This window comes from Capsicum annuum, chromosome 11, assembly GCF_002878395.1.
Source record: "Capsicum annuum cultivar UCD-10X-F1 chromosome 11, UCD10Xv1.1, whole genome shotgun sequence".
NCBI classification, from domain to species: Eukaryota; Viridiplantae; Streptophyta; class Magnoliopsida; order Solanales; family Solanaceae; genus Capsicum; species Capsicum annuum.
The window spans coordinates 230,404,337-230,412,114 of NC_061121.1; positions in this window are offsets into that span (position 1 = coordinate 230,404,337).

Here is a 7,778-nt window from a genome sequence, read left to right on the forward strand (position 1 = left end):
GAAGCATCATTTCAAACCATTGCAACCTTCTGTAGCCTCAGTTCAGAACAATGTATCATTTCTGAAGAACTAGTTCAAAAATAATGCATCAGTTCACTTGAAACAATGCAACTATTACTGTATGTATATATAAATGGAGGTCCGAAACTGTAGAAAAAAAATTTTACTGCATTTTTCCTTGGCATTCTTCGAAATTCAAATAAAGTTTGTCCAAAAAGATAGATCTCATCGATCGATCCAAAGCCAAAGCCAAAGCCGAGCGAACAACGACGATGGCGCGAGGCATCTATTATTTCTTGCCTCACTTGCCAATCTCTGTTTTTTTTCTCCTAGATTATGGGAGGTGTTATGATAATAAAATGAGTTTCTCCATGAAAATTATGAATATTTAAAAATTAATTTCTTTTAAATGATATTCAAAATTTAAAGTTTTGTGTCAATATTTATAATTTATAATCTATATCTCATTTTTTAGGGTCAAAATTTTCACCCGGACAAGAATTTATATCAAAATCGAAGCTTTGTGATCACTATTATTTTGTTGTAGTATACAGGTCGTAGATGAATGTCAGTTGGCTTTGAAGAATTTCTTGTGTAAAAGTTAGATTTAATTGTATTAGTTTGATATTTTTATTATCTTATTGTTTTATTTTTATTTATAGTTGAATGTCGATCTACTTTGAGAAATTTTTGTAAGTAAAGGTTAGGTTTAATTGTATTGTCTTAATATCTCTATTAATTTATTATTTTGTGGTAGTTTACAGGTCGTAAATGAATGTCAATCGGCTTTGAGGAATTTTCGTATATAAAATTTAAGTTTAATCGTATTGTTTTGATATCTCTTTTATCATATTGTTTTGCTGTAGTTTACAGGTAGTAGATAAACGCCGGTCAACTTTGAGAAATTTTTTTTAAGGTAAAGGTGAGGTTTAACTATATTGTTTTGACATCTCTACTTTGAGATTTTTTTTGTGTGTGTGTAAAGATTAGATTTGGTTGTATTATTTTGGTATCTCTATTATCGTATTATTTTGTTATAGTTTAATGTTTTGTGTAAAAATTAGATTTAATTATATTGTTTGATGTCTCTATCATTATATTATTTTATTGCAGTTTATAGGTGGTACATAAATGTCGATTGACTTTGAAAAATATTTTTGGTAAAGGTTAGATTTAATTAAATAAATTTTTTATCTTTACATATTCAATGATAAATACAATATGCAATCAACTTACAAATACAAATACAAAATAATTTCTTAAAAATAAAAAGGTAATGAAGAAAATATAATACACATACAAGTATAATCCAAATATAATCTAAATATACAAACACAATAAACCATAATATAAATATAATCCAATATAATATGCAATCAATTATAAAATACAAATACAAAATAGTTCTTTAAAATACAAGTGTGAATTATATAAAATATAAATGATTGCGCACTAACAAATACAAATGCAAGTGTGAACTGTTAAATACAAATACAATGCGAACTATAAAATATAAATACAAGTGTGAACTTTAAAATACAAATACAGTTGTATCAATAAATACAAAAATATAAATGGCGGTGTGACTACAAATACGATAAACCATTGTGGTATTTACGTTATCATCCATGACTTGTGCTCGAATAGTCATATTTTTTGAAAATAAAAAAAATATAAAATAGAACAAAAAAATAATAAAAAAATGAGTACAAAAAAAGAAAATAAAAAAATCAAAGAAGAAAAGAAAATAAGAAAGAGAAATAGAAGTTAGAGATTAAAGAGAGGAAAAAAAAACAAAAAAAATAAAAGTAGGAAAAAATAGAAAGAAAAAAAAAGACGGGAATACAAAAAATAAAAAAATATAAAAAATGATAATGGTAGTGTTAGGCAAGAAAATATTCAATTCAATAAGATAAGCGTGATTGAGATTTTTCTTTTTCAAAACATTGAATTTCATTTTCTGTGCGACTAAATAGGGACTGTATTCATATTTTATATGAATACATACTATCTGTAAAACCGAATACAACGGATATAAATTGAATACAATGGCTATAAATAATAATTGTGTAAAAAAATATGGCTATAGAAAGTGAGTTTTATAGCAAAACGCTACTATTTTTGAAAAATCTCTATTGTTTATTTAGCTTATTTTTCTTTATATGCATGAGTAGTACTATATATTCTGACACTGTTTAAAAATTTGCTAAAAGAAAAAAATTCTCAATCTTTTTAATTGATATCTTTTTTCTCCTAATTCTTTTCCCACTACCATAACATACTTAGTAAGAAATTAAATATGGATTGATACATTGTTGACCATTTTCTCCTATAAATATATACATATTTGCTCGTCATTTTGTCAATATATCAACAACGAAAGGTGTTCTCCTCTGTTTGTCCTTTCATTTCTAATATATACTCTAGCAAAATTATTTTCTTTTTTTATTTCTTCATTTTGTTTGTGTAATTCACTATAAAGCTGTTAACGGTTTCGGGCCGGGTCAACCCGGAACCGGCCCATCACATTTAAATAAGTTGTGGGCCGATTTGGTTCCGAGCCAGGTTTAACAGGCCTATTCGGTTCCGGACCTAATAGTAAATTTTCAAGAAACAACCCGGGATCAGCCCACTGTACCTAACCCGGTCCAACCCGCCTAAAATCGATCCAAAATCCGGTCAAAACCAATCAAAACCAAAAAAAATAAAAGTTCTTCTCCAATATACACTATATATATCCACCTATATACATTTTAAATACATTAAATAATATATATACACTATATACATAGTATATACTACATTAGAATTTAAAAAACATATACACATATACACAATTACACATGTAATCGTGTATACGACTATACATTAGTTAAATATATATACTACTTTAAATAAAACATATACTATAATATATATACTAATTTATAAAATATATGCACATGTATACGTTAAATATATACTATTTTAGAGTCTAAAAAATATATATACACATCTATACGTACTATTCAATATATATGTACTACTTTAAATAAAACATATACTACGATATATACACACACTATATATATTGTTATATACTAATTTATAAAACATATACACATGTATGCGTTAAATATATACTACTTTAGAGTCTATAAAAAATATATACACATTTATACGTACCATTCAATATATATATACTACTTTAAATAAAACATATACTACAATATATATACTAATTTATAAAACATATACACATGTATACGTTAAATATATACTATTTTAGAGTCTATAGAAAATATATACACATATATATGTACCATTCAATATATGTACTACTTCAAAAAATATACATACAACATATAAACACTATATATATACTAATTTATAAAATATATACACATGTATACGTTAAATATATACTACTTTAGAGTCTATAGAAAATATATACACATATATACGCACCATTCACTATATATGTACTACTTTAAATAAAACATATACTACAATATATACACACATTATATATATAGTTATATACTAATTTATAAAACATATACACATGTATACGTTAAACATATACTATTTTAGTGTCAATAGAAAATATATACACATATATACGTACCATTTAATATATATACTACTTTAAAGCATATACTACAAGATATATACTACAATATATATACTAATTTATAAAATATATACACATGTATATGTTAAATATATATTACTTTAGAGTTTAGAGAAAATATATACACATATATACATACCATTCAATATATGTACTACTTTAAAAAATATGCTACTTAATATAATAAATTAATAATACTTGATAGTAAATTAGTAATATATTAAAATTAAGTATTTAATTTAAACTAGAAATTCAATTTAAATCATTAAATGGAAAAAATTACAAAATAAGGAGTGAATGAATGTTATATTTTATTGATTGCAAAATGATTCAAAATTTATAATGTACATGAATGAAAAATCTACAAAGCTTTCAGCATTTTTTCCAACTCATCCATGTTACACATTAACGGGAACTTGCATAGGATAGTCAAAGTCAATGGGGGCAAAATCATGCATTGGACTTAATTGTGTCCAGTTCTCCCTTGAAGTCATAATTTCTTGAAGATTTTGTTCGTCTTTTGGCTCCACCTCCATTCCTTGATTTCTTCGTTCCGCTCTAATCCAATCTCTAAGGCAAACTAGAACATTCATAGCATTACTTTTCAATGAGTGTCGGTTGTCTCCAAGCTGTTGTCGTCTCTAAGTAAAAGCGCTCTCCGATGCAGCGGTTGACATTGGAACATTCAATATATCTCTAACTAATCTTGAAAGCACAGGATATTGTGTTTCATTATTCTTTCACCAATCCAACGCGTTGATCTGTCGTCTACGATCCTCTATCGGCGTTCGAAGATAATACATAAGCTCTTCCCGAGAAGCTGCTGTGTAAGTTTCCTCCTCAAAACTGTTCCAAACATTTAAATCATAAACGTAATCAGGAAAATAACTATGTGCCGGCCTTTTAGAAGATGATGTCTCCTCGGGATAATGAGGAGCGACAGTTGGAGTGATATTTGTCGGTACAGCTAAATCAAGTAAATCAGCATAATGGTTATAGAATTTATCTATGTAAATGTTTGCATCACTCATAGTCGTATACAAATCTAGCTGTTCGTGTTCTTCATCATCAAAATCATTGTTAGTATTTATCTCTAAGTAAGAATAAATAAGAGTACTAAAGTGGCACATAGTGTTAAATTTCATACACAAATTTAGTATAGCATCAATCAAGTAAATAGGGGGAATCGGAAAAAATATTTTTAAAATTTTGCAAACATAGCACCAATAGCTTCTTTGTAACCTTCTTTATTCTTATATTCTTTGAGAAAAGCAGAAATATCGACTATATATGCTAAAATATTACAAATAGTAGGATAATAAGTACCATAAAATTCAACTGCAGCTATATAAATTTTTTTCAGAAACTTAATAAGATCATCAGTTACAGCCCAATCAGAATCATGTAGCATACATTCAATCGAATCAGCAAATGAACCACAATGTTGGTTAAAAGTTAGTGTAATAGGAACTCTATAAGCATGACAAATTTTTAAATAATCATACGTAGCATTCATCTAGTATCACATTCTTCAGGCATCAATATCGGTCTAAGTCTATTTTCTTGACATTTAACTTTAAATTCTCTAATTTTTTTTCTTCGATTATTTCCTTGAATAAATCCTACAACAAGCCAGATTTTTTCAATATAAAGCTCAAAAAATTCAAGACCATCTATTACAATCAAATTATATATATGACAAGCACACTTAACATGATATATTTTAGGTAACGGCGGAGAAAGCTTAGCTTTTAACTTTGTAATAGCAGTCTTGTTGTTAGAAGCATTATCAAAAGTAATACATAAGACTTTTTTTCAATACCATAAAATTCTGCAACTTTACTAATCGAATCATCAATAAATTCTCCAGTATGTGTACGATCTTCATCATACAAAAAAGCAAGAATACATTTTTGCATAACATAAATACTATTTATCCAGTGATAAGTAATGGTTAAATAATCATTTTTATTAACAGCACGACCAAGATCAGAAGTTAGAGTCATTCTACATTGAATATTTTTTAACAATGTAGATAAATAAAAAATATATTGTGAATGAAGTCTAAAAATATCGGCCCAACAAGTACTTCTAGGAATACCATTAAACATAGGATTATAAATTGCCTGAATATAATGAATAAACGCATCCGAAGAAGGAAAACTGAAAAGCAAACAACCCACAGCTATCATTTTTGCTATGTCTTCTTGGTCCCTATATTTATTATAATTCTTAATTACCTGACCGGTTGTTGGGTCCATTCTAGTTTGTGTTGGCCCATCAACATTCTCACCACCTCGTGCAATAAATAACTCTCTTTCATGATTATCATTTATATGTCTCATTAACGTACCCGTACCCCCTTGCTTGCCTCCACTTTTATGCTTGTATACTTGTTGACAAATATTGCATTGCACCACAGTATCTCCTATATGTGTAAAAAATTGTCATGCAATACTATTTATTCTCACCAATATTTTCATCATCTTCATCTAAATCAACCACATCTATTTCATTTTCTTCTTCTATAGCGTAATTTTTCTGAGCTTCTACATAATCCATATCGTGAGCATCTACACCTACTTCTTCGTCAAAAGGTTGATTAAGCGATACTGGAGGCACACGGGTATATCTACTACTTGAACTACCTCTACCGCCAGTAGTTCACTATTTACTACCACTACCACTTCCGGGACAAAAAAAATTTACACTTTTACTGGCGAGGTTTCTTAATTTATTCATATTATAAATCAAATTAAAAAAATTCAAAATACACAAATATAATAAAATTAAATATTCAATAATTAATACACTAATTAAAAATTAAAAGTAAGAGATAAACGACAATATCAAATTTTAGAAGCATCTGAAAGTTGCGACTTTAGAAACTTCCACTCGTACTTTGTAATAGCAAAATGAAAAAAATTAAATTGAGCACTTTAGGAAATATATAGAATATTTGAGATTTGAGAGAGAATGAAAATTGTGTGGAAAATGATTTGAAAGTGTAGGGTATTTGTAGGAATTTTTTGGGGTTTAAAAAAATATTTTGAATGAAAATTTTCTATTTTTTAATTAAGAAGGCCAAAGTAGCCGTTATTGGGCCCAAACGGCCAACGGCTACTTTGGCCCAACGGTCCAAAAACCCAATTTTTTTGTTTAAAAAAAAAACTATCCGGGCCGGGTCGGTTAACCGGCGGGCCTGGATCGATTTTGGTCCGGGAGGGGTTAATCAGGTCCAATAATAAAATTGGCCCAGTCCGGAACCCGATACCCTATAGCCCGAGGCTAACCTGGCCGAGCCGTTTAAGTGGGTCGATTCGGGCCGGGTCAAACCGGCCCGTTTGACATCTTTAATTCACTATCGAGTGACCAAGAGACTGTCTGATGCTCGATTGAATATATGAAACAAATCTATTTGCACGGATCAATGACCCTCGTCATATCCCATCCAACACCAAAATTACCATTACAAGATCCAAATCCCATTGTTGCAACCAATACCTAGCGCAAATTATATAATCTATAAGCCTCGCGAATGTGATGTCCATGGCTCACAGATTGTACAAATTGTGGGAGTTCATGGTTGCGACGGGGCAATTGGAGCTAGTAATGGTGGATTTGGTGCTGGATTGGATATGCTGATGGTCATGGATCGCGTACACAGGCTAAATGCGCTGCGGGTGAGGTGTAACAATGACAGGTACGCAACCGAGTTAGACAGAAATTTGGTGGCCCTAAAGCAGGAGTGACTCAAGGATGAAGCTAGTAAAACTTTTGCTTTAATTCTCCAAATCTCAAGGCATCAAAAAAATTTAATTGTTAATTTTATAATTTTATTTTCTTTTTGAAAATATTGAATGTAGTAAAAAATTATCATCATTCAATAAAAATATTTTGAAACTTTGAATTAAACCATTCAAATCTTTATAATAATAAAAAATATGCTTACAATAACATCCAAGGTAATGTATTAAAAACTCATGGTTAACATATTATGAACTTGAATCAATCCTTATTAATATAAATAATAATATTATTATGTGAAATATAATACTATACAAAAAACGACATTTATGAAAAAACAACAAAAAATAACATTAATTTTTTATTTATTATGTATATGTATATTTTAAAGGGCTTAGATTAAAATTTGGCTTTGGAC